The sequence below is a fragment of the Sapajus apella genome, unplaced genomic scaffold, assembly GCF_009761245.1.
Source record: "Sapajus apella isolate SASKATOON/1434 unplaced genomic scaffold, GSC_monkey_1.0 scaffold26, whole genome shotgun sequence".
Classification (NCBI taxonomy): domain Eukaryota; kingdom Metazoa; phylum Chordata; class Mammalia; order Primates; family Cebidae; genus Sapajus; species Sapajus apella.
Window position 1 is genome coordinate 3,881,247 of NW_022436966.1, and position 13,652 is coordinate 3,894,898.

The window sequence follows — 13,652 nt, forward strand, 5'->3', positions numbered from 1 at the left end:
TTGGACAGGGTAAGCAGGGAAGCAAGGAGTCATGTTTCTCCAAGGCTAAATCACTGCCTTGATTTCCTTCCTGGTACCTAGTACTTTCATTTTATCTGAAAACATTTATTACATAACTTTGCTAGGCACTGGAGCAGATGCAAAGGGAGGGAGGGAGGGAGATTTATGTTACAGCTCAGCAGTTCCTTATATGGGATCCTTAGGCCCTCTAGGACCTGTCCCACAATACTTATCTGCCCTGTCTCCCATATACCTACAGAATGGGCTTCGTTTCTAAGGGACCTCCATCTCCACCTCTGGGACTTGCCTGCTGTAACAGACATGCCATTCCTTCAGTGTGCTTTGGTCTGGCTTTCTCATCTCCATGACTGTGCATAAACCCTTCTTCTCCAACCCTGGCTCAATATAAAGCTTCCTCCTCCAGGAAGCCTTCTCTGACTACTAATGATAGAGTCAGGTGAACCTCTTCTGTTAGTCCATGGCAGTCTGCACATATGTATCAAATTATTATACTAATCACACAGTCCTACGATTTTTGAATTATTGATTTACGTATCTCCCTAAGACTGGGTCTGTGTTTCATCCTTGAATCTCTAGTGCCTGTCACATTATATATGTAATAAATAAATGCACCTTTGCCCATTTGGCAGAGGCCATAGACCTCCTGTCTAGCTCTAGAAGACCCTACCCCAAGGTCCTGAGCTGCCTCCCCTGCCTTTAGATGCTGCCCTAAGTCTTGCTCCCACAGGGATGGGCCACAAGAGTCATGATGCAGCACAACATCCTGGTTCAGCCCCTGCTCTCCACTCCTCACCTGGATCCCCTGGATACTCAGAATGACCTAGATCAATATCAAGTTCATCTTGGACAAGTGATTTGGACTTGTCCCTGCTTAATTTCCCAGCCCTGTCCTTTTCAGCTGATTCCCCACTTTGTTTTTGTTGTTGTTGTTTGTTTGTTTTGAGACAGGGTCTCACTCTGTCACCCAGGTTGGAGTTCAGTGGCATGATCTTGGCTCAGTGCAACTTCTGCCTCCTGGGCCCAAGTGATTCTCCCACCTCAGCCTCCCCAGTAGCTGAGACTACAGGTGTGTCCCACCATGCCTGGCCTATTTTTTTACGTTTTTGGTAGAGAAAGGATTTCGCCCAGGCTTGTCTCGAACCCCGGAGCTCAGGCAATCTACCTGTCTTAGCCTGGGATTACAGGCATGAACCACTGCACCTGGCCTGATTCCCTCACTTTTAACCTATTACGTAGAGTGATAAAGCACAGGATTTACAGTCATACCGACAAGTTCAAATCCTGGCTGTACCACTCGTCAGCGAGCAACTTTGAGCAAATTACTCAACCCCTTTGTGCCTTAGTTTCCTCATGTTACATTGGCAATGATAATACTAGTACTCACCTAATATGGGTGAAAATTTAATAAAATATCATACCAGGTGTCTGGCACAGGATCAGGCTCATAAAAGACACTTGGTGAACATTAGCTATCAATGTCTCCAGCATAGAGGCAGATTCCTCACAGACTAAGACATCTTCTGGCTGAAGATAGGTGTTTAGGCCCCAAAACCAAGGTCAGGCCCCTCAGTTCCCATGACCACTGATATCACTGGAAGAACTTTCTCTGACAAAGGGCTCTGCCCCAGCAGGTCTACCTAGTCTACAGGCCCTGACTTATCCCATCTGCCTCCTCTCTCTGCTTCTGTAGCTAAACTCACACAGGAACCAATCAGACCATTTAAAAACAGAGCCAGGCCAGGTGCCGTGGCTCATGCTTGTCATCCCAGCACTTTGGGAGACGGAAGCAGACAGATGGCTTGACTACAGGAGGTTGAAACCAGCCTGGGAAACGTAGTGAAACTCTGTCTCTACAAAAAAAATTAGCTGGGCATGGCCGTGTGTGCCTATAGTTCCAGCCACCTGGGAGGCTAAGGTGGAAGGGTCACCTGCACCCAGGAGTCTGAGGTTGCAGTGAGCCATGGTTTTGCCACTGCACTCCAGCCAGGGTGACAGAGTGAGACCCTGTCTTAGAAAAACAAAAAGAAAAACAAAACAAAACCAAAAACAGAGCTTTCTCCACCATCCAACTAGAGGCATTTTCCATTCTCTTTGGAACGAGCTGCCCGAGTGAAACATATGGCAAGAATGAGCAGTGGCTGCTTCATCTCACTGGAAACTGATGCATAACTGCATGTTAGCTCTTTGTACATGTATGATCAAGTGTATGATCAAATGTTAATTCTGAGGTTGGAAAATTTGATAATTATACATTCCTTATTTCTATTTAATTCTCCCTCTTCACGGACAATGCTAAATGGGCAGGCAATATCTGTAACTCTCTATTTTAAAAAAATTAATAGGTAATACATAAACGTAATAAAAAATTTAAATAATACAAAAAAGTACATAACGACAAGTCTGTAAGACTTTCTATCCCCTCCTTTCCAGGCAACCACTCTTACAATTTTCCTGGGTATCCTCCTAGAATTATTCAGTGCTCTAATAAACATATAAGAATATAGAAAGTTTCCATCATTTTTGTACACCAAAATGATAGCATACTACACAAAGCTGTTCTTTACTTCTTAAAAAATATCTTCACTATCATTCTATATCAGTTCCTATCAACCTGCGCCACTTTTTAACAGCTGCATAGTATTACATTACATAGATGTTCCACGACTTAACCAGATCTTTACTGATATTTAGGTTGTTTCCAATATTTTGCTACTACAAACAAGGCTGCAACATATATGTCTGCTGGGGCTCAGAAACTGATATCCCAAAATCTGGTGTTTTGACATGCTGAACCAAAGACATCCCCCCTCCTGCTTCCTGTCTCTCAATCCTCTGTCTCTCCTAAGGTTGTTCTCTGAAGCTCCCTTATCTGCCTGAAGTCTGGACCTGCCAAAAAAGGAAACAGTTACCCCGGTCCCTTCCCTGAGTTTTCATTAACTGAATTCATATTGTAGTAGGAAAGACAAAAGTCAGTCAACACACCTGGACAGAGTTTCGTCACACACCATTGTCTGTTCTGCTGGCCCAAGAGGCTCTGTCCCAGGCCATTGTATATTCTTCAAGCCAATTGAATTCCCCCAAACATCAGTTGCTACCTCCCTAAAATCATCCACACTTCCCAACTCCCTTTCCTCTAAGAAGCAGCGTGTAGGCCAGCACAGTGGTGCACGTGTGTAATCCCAGCACTTGGGGAGGCTGAGGCAGGTAGATCACTTGAGTCTAGGAGTTGGAAACCAGCCTGGGCGACATGGCAAAACCTCGTCTCTACAAAAAATACAGAAAATTAGCCAGGTGTGGTGGCACGCACCTATAGTCCCAGCTACCCAGGAGGCTGGGGTGAGAGGATCCCCTGAGCTCAGGAGGTTGAGGCTGCAGTGAGCCAAGATCATGCCACTGTATTTCCCCCATGTATAATATGGGGGAGAATGAATGTTCCCCCATAATATGTGTATTAATATAAATTTAATGTAAAATTAATATAAAATTAATAACAAATTAATATAATTCATGTAATATAATGTAAAATTAATATAGTCTATAAAGATTACTTATAATCTTTATAATTAATACATTAATGTAACATAAAATTAATGAAAAATAATGTGAAATTAATATTCCCCCATAATATATGTATCTTCCCCCATATATGCCTTTTTTCTAATTACCTCCTTTTGTGAGTTGATTTTTTGGCAAACCTTCAGAGGGCAAAGGGGATCCTTTCCCTTGTCCCCTACAGTAATTTTGTACAATATGTTTAAATTATTTTGGGCCAGTGGTTCGTGCCTGCAATCCCAGCACTTTGGGATACCAAGGCAGGAAAGTCACCCAGGTATCTGAGACCAGCTTGGCAACATAGTGAGACCCTATCTGTATAAACATTTAAAAAATAACAATAATAAGCTAGGCATGCTTGTAGTCCTAGCTACTCAAGAGGCCAAGGTGGAAGGATTGCTTACACCTAGGAGTTTGTGGGTACGGTGAGCCATGATTATACCAGCGCACTCCAGGCTGGACAACAAAGCAAGAACACCTTTCTAAAAATTAAAAAAGTAATAATTTTGTTCATGAAACAAAATTTTGACAGCAACTCATGACATGAGATCAGGTGTGAAATTTCCACTTGCAGTGTCGTGTTGGCACTCAAAGAGTTTCTGATTTTAGATTTTCAGATTGTGGATACTCAACCTGTATCCATGACTGAGTTTAGAAGTGTGTCTATAAACTCCTTGAAATTGTATGAAAAATGTTAAATATGTATTTATTTTTCTCAAGAAAGGATCCATAGCTTTAGTCAGATTCTTCTAAGGGTTTGTGACTCTAAGGAGGATGAGAACCACTGAGTCAACAGGTGCTTGCACAGCATCAAAAAGTAGCAACAGCAGAAGCTGAAGTTGGGTAAGACTCAGAAAATGTTTTACTGAGTCCCCTGTAGAGGAGGAGTAAGGGAGAAGATGCTGGGGGCTGATTATGGTACCGGCTTATAGCTCTAAAGGACCTTCTCCAGGGAAGATGGTTCAATCACATATAAATCAGAACTTGTTCCCAGTAATCATAGGGCCCCCTATATTAGATTCTGTTAATGATTTAACATGCTACCTCTCTAGGGGGGTGAGTGCCTAAACCCAGAGGAATGAATCCTCAGTGACTGGGCAGGGAGGTCTCTTGATGACTTGACAAAATTGGGGTAGAGGTGGGTGTGGGGGGCTTCCAGCTCTGTTATATGTCGGGCTGCTTGTACTGTGTGTTGCTTCTAGGCCTAAAGGGTTAATTATTTTGTGGGGAGGAGGAGGAAAATGAAAGTTTTTTTTGTTTGTTTTTTCAGATAGAGTCTTGCTGTCACTCAGGCTGGAGGGTAGTAGTGCAATCTTGGCTTACTGCAACCTTTGCTTCCTGGGGTCCAATGATCCTCCCACTTCAGCCTCCCATATAACTGGGACTACAGGAGTGCACCATCATCCCTGGCTAATTTTTATAGTTTTTTTGTTTGTTTGTTTTTGGTAGAGACAGAATTCACCACGTTGCCAAGGCTGTGAAAGGTCTATTCCATAGTAATTTACAGTCTGACACTGAGCAGCAATTTATTTCTGGTGCTGATTGTGGATATAACATTCACTATGTTTTTTATGTCAAGCAGTGGTGGACCAAGAAGCAGTATGGCAATTTACTGACCTCAAACAACTCTAACCTTTAAAAAGAGTTCTCCAAAGGTGGTGGTTCAGGTTTCCATAGCAAAAACTCTTAGTCCAGTTCAAACAAAACCAAACATTAATAAATTACTCCCAATAAAACCAACAACAGGCCTTAGATAGAAATCCTAAATTCCTCAGGGAACTAATGTAGTAACCCATCTCAGTTTCAATTAAGTTAAACAACAAACAAAAAAACTATTAGTTGGAGCTCCATATTGGTCCAGAGGTGTTAGCACTGTAAGGCTACGTGGTAAGTTTGGGGGGTGGGAAGGAACCTGTTAATCAAATAGCAAGGGAGATGTTATTGGTATAATAAAGAACTATCCTTGGCCGGGATATCCTTGGCTCAATCCTGTAATCCCAGCACTTTGGGAGGCCGAGGCAGGCAGATCACAAGGTCAGGAATTCGAGACCAGTCTGGCAAACATGGTGAAACCCCGTCTCCACTAAAATTAGCTGGGCATGGTGGTGTATACCTGTAATCCCAGCTACTCAGGAGGCTGAGGCAGGAGAATCACCGGGAGGCGGAGGCTGCAGTAAGCCGAGATCACACCACTGCACTCCAGCCTGGATGACATGGCAAGATTCTGTCTCAAAAAAAAAAAAAAAAGAACTATCCTTGAGAAGGGAAGGTTTTGGCCAGGCATGGTGGCTCGCACCTGTAATCCCAGCACTTTGGGAGGCCAAGGTGGGTGGATCACTTCAGGCCAGGAGTTCAAGACCAGCTTGGCCAACATGGTGAAACCCTGTCTCTTTAAATAAATAAATAAATAAAATAAAAATAAAATGAGAAGGGAAGGTTTTAGCATTTACCACATTATCTAGAGTTTGTACATAATGACCAAAACCTAAGTTTCCTTCAGAAGGTGATATGTTTTTATTAATGTTTTATTTCATTTATGAAGTATGCACATATCCATATAAGTGTTTCTAAAGCATAGTTTCTCAGCCAGGCATGGTGGCTTACACCTGTAATCCCAGAACTTTGGGAGGCTGAGGTGAGCGGATAGTCTGAGGTCAGGAGATCGAGACCAGTCTGGCCAACATAGCGAAACCCCGTCTCTACAAAAAACAGAAAAATTAGCTGGGTGTGGTGGCACGTGTCTGTAGTCCCAGGTACTCAAGAGGCTGAGGCAGGAGAATCACTTGAACCCAGGAGGCAGAGGTTGCAACGAGCTCAGATTGTACCACTGTACTCCAGTCTGGGTGACAGAGAGACTTTGTCTCAAAAAATAAATAAATAAATAAATAAAAATAAAGCATAGTTTAAGTCTTAAAGTGAGACCCGAATCACAATCATCCAGAGAGCTGCTTAAATAAGCAGAATCTGCATGTTGTACAAGCTTCCTGGGTGATTCTGATGCACGCTGAAGTTTGGGAAGTATAGCTTTAGAAGTTATCTGAGATTAACCTGCTAACCCTTCCCAGCTCCATCAGAAGAGGTCTGTGAACCTCTGCCTAGACACCTCTGGTGAGAGAGCTCTCGCCAACATCAAGGCCTGCCCGGCCTATGGGTTTTAAAAGCCATTTCCTCAAATTCGACCAGAGCCCACCACCCAGCTCTGCCAAACACCTCAAAGAGTGAGTTTATTACCTTGTCCACATGTCAAACACCTCTAGCACTTGGGGCTGCTGGCTAGCATGCACCCCCACACTCACCACAAACTTCTTTTTCTTTTTATTTAGAGATAGGATCTCACTCTATCACCTGGGCTGCAATGCAGTGGCACGACCAGAGCTCACTGCAGTCTCAAACTCCTGGGCTCAAGGGATCCTCCCGCCTCAGCCGCCCAAGTAGCTGGAAGGACAGGTGTGGTCCCTTTCCAGTTGAAACAGTGCTAGTTCATTCAACCTCATTTCACATCAGCTTGACAAGAAGAAAGTAAGAAAAGGAAACATTTGTTCAAGATTTAGTTAACAATCTACGAAGCCACAAATCCAAATCACTATGAACCAAGCACTGATGAGTCATGGTAGGGCAGAGAACAGGCTTTGGTATCCTCGCAGCTGGATTTAAGCTTCAGTTCACAAGTGGTCTGAATTTGACCAAAGACCATGACATGGAACCTTGGGATCCTCAGCTGTAAACCAATGTTAATAACCCCATTGCAGGTTGAAGTGAAGATTAGATAAGACAGCCTAAGATGAGTGTTATTCAAAGTCGCTCCGGGGAGGACATTGCAGTGTCTATCAAACTGTCTCCATAAGTAGCCCTAATTGCAGTGAAAACAAACCCCCAAGGGCTAGGTTTGAACCAAATCGCAGCCCAAATCCCAAGCAAAACATTTTTGAGGTTTCTTGCTTTACATTTAAAAGGTATATAATTTTTGGATTCTATTTCAAAATATATCTGTGATTGTTTTAGTATAAAAAGTGTTTTTGATCTCAAATATTTGGGTAAAATTGACACCCAAAGAAAATCTCCTCCTCTTGTTGTTTGCCTGCTTATTTGTTTTTGAGACAGGGTCTCTCACTCTGTCACCAAGGCTGGAGTACAATGGTGTGATCATAACTCATTGCAGTCTTGAACTCCTGGGCTCAAGCGATCCTCCCTCCCCAGTGTCCCAAGTAGCTGAGACTACAGGTGGGCATCACCATGCCCAGCTAATTTTTAAACTTTTTGTAGAGATGGGGTCTTGCGATGTTGCCCAGGCTTCCCTACCCCCTTGTTTATTCTGGAGCTTCAGGTACTCCCTGGCACACTGCCCACCATCCCCAGTGCCTGCCACTCATCTTGATCTCCTTTGGAGAAAAGCGGGCTTAGTCTCCAAGCAGACAATAAGTGAGCTCAGGAAAACAAATGACTGGCTGGACATAAACAAAGAAATGTGCCACTGGATGTAAGCCTGAGGGTGACCAGGAGGCTTACCCTTTAAACACTGAGGGCTGGAGTGGCACATGGCTTGGTTGTGTGGGTTGCTCTCTAAATTGCTTGCAGAGAAAAATTATCCCTAACCAAATGGAAGAACATCTAGGAAGAAAATTCACAGAAGCCCTTGATCTAGTAGTTGTGTGTCTGTGCCTATGTGTGGGTGGGGGCAGGGGTGTACTTGTGTATATATCCTCAATCAACAGAAATCTGACCTGAGCTGAATGAAGATGGCCTTGGCCTGATAGGGCTCTGGGGAGTCAGCAGCTCTTGAGTGGCTGGGGTTATTCATTTTCTTATTCCTGTCCACTTCTTTTCCTATTTGCTCTTCCACCTGTGTCTGAGAATTCTCTGGCAACTAAAAAGCTAGGGTTTGGCCTCTGGGCATGGTGGCTCATGCCTACAGTCCCAGCATTTTGGGAGGCTGAGGTGGGTGGATCACCTGAGGTCAGGAGTGCAAGACCAGCCTGACCCCATCTCTAATAAAAATATATAAATTAGCCAGGCATGGTGGTGCCCGCACCCGTAGTCTCAGCTACTCGGGAGGCTGAGGCAGGAGAATCTCTTGAACCCAGAAGGCAGATGTTGCAGTGAGCAGAGATCACACCACTGCACTCCAGCCTGGGCTACAGAGCAAGACTCCATCTCAGGGAAAAAAAAAAAAAAAATAAGCTAGGGTTTGGTTATCAATAGAGTCACCAGTTACCTCCTGAATAGCTAAGACTACAGGTAGGTGGTGAGCCTGTAGTCCCAGCTACTCAGGAGGTTGAGGTGGGTGAAACACCTGAGCCTGGGAGGCAAAGGTTGCAGATTGAGCCACTGCACCCTAACCTGGGCTACAGGAGTGAGACCTTGTCTCAAAACAAAACAAAACAAACAATTAAAGGGCAAACAGTAGCGAATGGAAGGGAGTTGTGGGGTGTCCTGGGCTGGTGGGCAGGGGAATGGATAACTTGGAGGACACCCTATCTATCCTTCCCACTGTCAGCGGGAGGGAGCATATGCCCAGTTCCACGAAAAACACGAGTTACGCAGGGCCTACTATGTTCTATCAGCTCAGAAGACTTGCATCGACCTGGCGGGGCGGGGAGCACTTCAGCCGGCAAATCGTTGAGAAGCAATCCTCTTTGGCCCCAAAGTCTCCAGCTGGTATTGTGAGACTGCACCTTTGGCCAACTCAAGTCATGGACCTGATAATAATCAGACTCCAATGTGCCGGGCACTGTGCTGACGGCATTAGACACATGATAAGGTTAGAAAGTGTTAAGGATCTAGGAGAAAGGAGTAAGTTTCTTCAACGGAGGAAAGAAAGAATTAAAAAGTAAACTATAAGAGGTGTTAGAGTTAGCTACAAGCAAGATGATCGGTCCTTTCTTTTTCATGCCTAGGCGCAGCGCTTGTACTGAATAAATAACTGCTGTGGTCTCTGACCCGCGTCCTGAGCTGTGTAAGCGGCCCTGGCTGTCCTGGATGGTGCCGGTGGTTAAGCACCGCGCTCGCCTCCCTCTTGCCCACCCAGAGCGAGTCCCGGGCCCACTGGCTCCCTCCTCCCTGTGGCGGCCCGTCCTGGCCCGCAAGCCGGCGACAGGCACCCCGTCTCGGGCGCGGAGCGGAGCCGGGTATCCCCGCGAGATGCTCCCGGGTCGCCCACCCCCTTCCCTGAGCCCAGGACCCCCGGCCCGGAGCCCCTTTGCCCCTCGTACCGACGCCAGGCTGCGCTCCTCCAATGCGGCTGCTGTGGTCACACCCTGCTCAGGGTAGACAGCTGGTCTTATCCCGGACGGATCCGCCCCACTTTGGGGTGGAGACTGAGCTCGAGTTCCTGGTTGTTCTTCTGCCCACAAGACCGGAAAATTCTTCTCCAGGCGAAGCGCACCTGGGCCCCGGGCCGGGACTGCAGCGCCTGGATCCCTGCGAGGGGCGGGCCTCGACCCCCGGCGGCTCCGCCCTCCGCTTGTGCCCGCGCCCCAGGCCCACCCGGTCCCCGGCCTCTCCCCGCTGCCGGGATCGGACGGTGTCCCCTGTCCAGCCAGCGCCGCTCCTGACCCCTCAGGGTGGGAGCAGTTGGACTCTCGGGGTCCCGGTTTCCCGGGCGCCCCACACCCTCGGAGGGCCGAGCCCGGGGCACCTCGCCAGCTCCTCCTTGCGCCGGCCACGCCCAGCGCCGCGCGGGGCCAGAGTCCCGCCGCGAATCCGCGCTTCCCTCCTACCCGGGAAACCGCTTCTCTTTCAGCGGCACGCTCGGGCAGAGCCCGTGGCCGGAAAAGTAGAAAGTGAAATCTAAAGGGCACATTCATTTCCCTCTTTCACATGAAAACACACATTCCCGAAAGTTTCCAGCAGTTCCACACTTCCACCTTCCCTGTGCGCCCAGCAGGCCAGGAAAGCTTTGGAGTAGGAGTTAGGAGCAGCCCCGGATCTTTCTCTCTACTTCCGTGAGTGATTGAGGTTTAGACACTGTCCGTAGCTCCCGGTTCGGCTTGGCGCGGCGCTCACCCCTTGTAATAGTTTTGTGTGTCCATATCTGCTTCCCCTGCTGGACACGGCCTCTTGAAGCCACCAGCTAGGGCTAGGTCGTCTTGCACCCATGCTCAGCACCGATACCGGCACGTAGTGAATGCTTGCAGAATGAATCCGTTGAGTCTATAGGCAAATTCAATTGGAAAACAAAAACAAAAAAAAAAAACAAACAAAAAAAAAACGAGAGTAGCCCGTTTGGGGAGTGTTTTCTATCCGACACATCAAAATCTAAGTGGTTACTGGCACCCTTAAAGCTGGAGAGGTGACAGTAAATTATTTCATTAAGATGGAATTTTAAAAGGTGGTTTAATATGGTTTAGAGCACGGGTTTTAGCATCAGACTGATTTGGATTCTAAAACTGGTTCTTTCTCTAGCTGCATATGATAATTTAAAAATTAAGGCTGGGCACGATGGCTCACGCCTGTAATCCCAGCACTTTGGGAGGCCAGGGCAGGTGGATCGCTTGAGCCCTGGAGTTCGAGACCAGGTTGGCCAACGTGTTGAAACCCTGTCTCAAAACAACAACGACAACAACAACAACAAATTATCCGGGTGTGGTGGCGTCAGCCTGTAGTCTCAGCTATTCAGTAGGTTGAGGTGGGAAAAACACCCGAGCCCAGGAGGTGGAGACGCTGCAGTGAGCAGAGATTGTGCCACTGCACTCCATCCTGGGTGACAGAGCAAGACACTGTCTCAAAAAAAGAAAGAAAGAAAAGAAAACATAAGTAAAATAACTAGCCGATCACTGTAGTGGCTCCTGTAGTCCCAGCTACTCAAGAGGCTGAGGCAGGAGGGTGGCTTTAAGCCCAGGAATTCAATGTTGCAGTGAGTTATGACTGATGACTGCATCACTGCACTCCAGCCTGGGCGACAGAGTGAGATCTTGTCTGAAAACAAAAACAAAAACAAAACAAAACAAAAAATTAAAGGGCAAACAGTAGGAAAAAATGAAATACAGATAATTCATTTCCTCAGAAACATTAGAGTGACAATGCATCTCTTAGAAGCAACAATTAGGCCAGGTGCGGTGGCTCACGCCTGTAATCCCAACACTTTGGGAGGCCCAGGTGGTTGCTTGAGGCCGGGAGTTCAGGAGCCCAGCCTGTGCTACATGGTGAAACCCTGTCTCTAAAAGAAAAAATTAGGCTACACGAAAAAAAATAAAGGTTAGGAATGAAGCAGATGCTGTTGGCACCCACTTGAATAACCTTTACTAGGTGGGTGCATCCAGCCCAGCTCACTGCCCCCTCACTGCCCTCTTTTGCCGACATCTGCACTCACACAAGGCTGGGGAAGCCACAGCCAGAGCCTAAATTTTATGGGGTACAAAAGGCCAGGAATAAATCTGTGGCACCCCTCATATGCCCAGCTCTCATGGGATCAGACTGAGGCTAAATTTCATCAGAAACCATATCTTTGCTCTGCTTCTCCCTCTGGCCTATCCTATTTCCCTCACTTATTCAGAGGCTTCCCTCGAGAATACCGTCCCTACAGCACTTGCACAAGAATCCCAGGCTCAGGCTCTGTTTCTAGGAAACCTGATCTAAGGGTATTTTAAAAATTAATGTAATTGTCAAAATTCGACTCCAAGGAGTGTTTAAATTAAAGATAGGTCTGGGTGCTGTGGTTCACGCCTGTAATACCAGCACATTGGGAGGCCACGGTGGGAGGATGGCTCGAAGTCAGGAGTTCGAGACCAGCCTGGGCAACATGATGATACTCTCTCCCCCATCCACCATGTCTCTTTAAAAAAAAAAAAAAGTAGTCAAGCTGGTGACACACGCCTCTAGTCCCAGCCACTAGGGAGGCTGAGGCAGGAAAATCACATGAGCCCAGGGGTTTGAGGCTGCAGTGAGCTGTGCCTCTGCACTCCAGCCTGGGTGACAGAGTGAGACCCTGTCTCCAAAAACAAACAAAAAAACCCCCACTTTAAAAAAAAAATTAAAATCTCACAAGGACAAGGGAACAAGAGAGGGAAAAATAAAAGTTTGAAACCTGGAAAGCATGTGGACAGATAACAACTGACTTAGCAGGCCTGAAAAAGCCAACTTCCAAACCAGGAGTAGGGAAATCCATGAAGCAACATGACTGTAGGATTTCTTGGGATAAGAGAGTTTGCCACACTGGGTGTGTCTGAAAGTGGGTGTGTAGGTGAAACTAAACCCAGGACGATTTCTTGTGAGTCTGTTCAAGCAGTCAGCATCCTCAACACTGCACAGCGGCCACTGCTCCTCTTCCACGAGGGCGGATGATTGGAAGCATGTTCTCTGAAGAATCATGCAGAGGCTGTCTGGAATGGGGACACCAGATGCAGTTGAAGTGTTCTGGTTACCTAAGGCTGCCTTAAAAAAACACCCCAAAACTTGAAGGTGACTTAAAACAATGACCATTCTATCTCATGATTTTATGGGTCTGAATTGGAACTGAGCAGTCTTCTGTTCCATGTGACATCAACAAAGGTCACTTGGTGTTATCCAGCTGGCAGATGGGCCAGTCTGTAGAACTCACACATTAGGTATCATGATAAGGAGAGCTGGAAGGTTGGTCTCAACTGGCACTGTCAACCAGAGCATCTACACATGCTCTCTTCACATGGCAGTCTCAGGGTAGTCAGATTTCCTTCATGGAGGCTCGGAGTTTCCAGAAAGGATACTCCAAGACATCCAGGCAGAAGTTACAAGACTACTTATTATGCAGGCTTGGAAGCTGTTGAACATTATTTCTGTGCATTCTGTAGGTCCTGACAGTCACCAAAGCCAGCCTAGATTCAAGAGAAGGGTATTAGGCTTCATCCCTTAATAGGGAGGGGTGAGAGGATGCAAAGAATTTGCAGACATCTTTCATCAAGGCCATGAGATTAACACAAGACTAGGGCTACTATACTGAAATTGAAGAGCCAAATGAAACCTAAGATGATGTCTGCTAAGCTGCTTGGTATTCTTCCCACTTGGCTCCTAGAACTCTGGCAGCCAGGATCAAACTCACTAGGATGGGGAGTTTGGAATACTCTTCTCTGGGGAATCTAAGAGGAAAGATCCGAAAAGATGTAATT

General features: G+C 46.4%; 1 protein-coding gene across 2 annotated transcripts in view; it reads right to left on the reverse strand.

Moving 5' to 3' along the window:
• The window catches only part of ANXA4 (annexin A4), a 79,765-nt gene extending 69,810 nt beyond the window's left edge, over positions 1-9,955 (reverse strand). Inside the window, exons 1-2 of one of the 2 annotated variants that reach the window (XM_032291858.1) lie at positions 9,783-9,950; positions 9,430-9,545 (exon numbers count right to left, since the gene is read on the reverse strand). The gene's annotated coding sequence lies outside the window, so the exon portion shown is untranslated. Of the gene's footprint in view, positions 1-9,429; positions 9,546-9,782 lie in introns of both variants that reach the window. The other variant, XM_032291857.1, reaches the window with a different exon arrangement.
• Between the last annotated feature and the right edge of the window lie 3,697 nt (positions 9,956-13,652).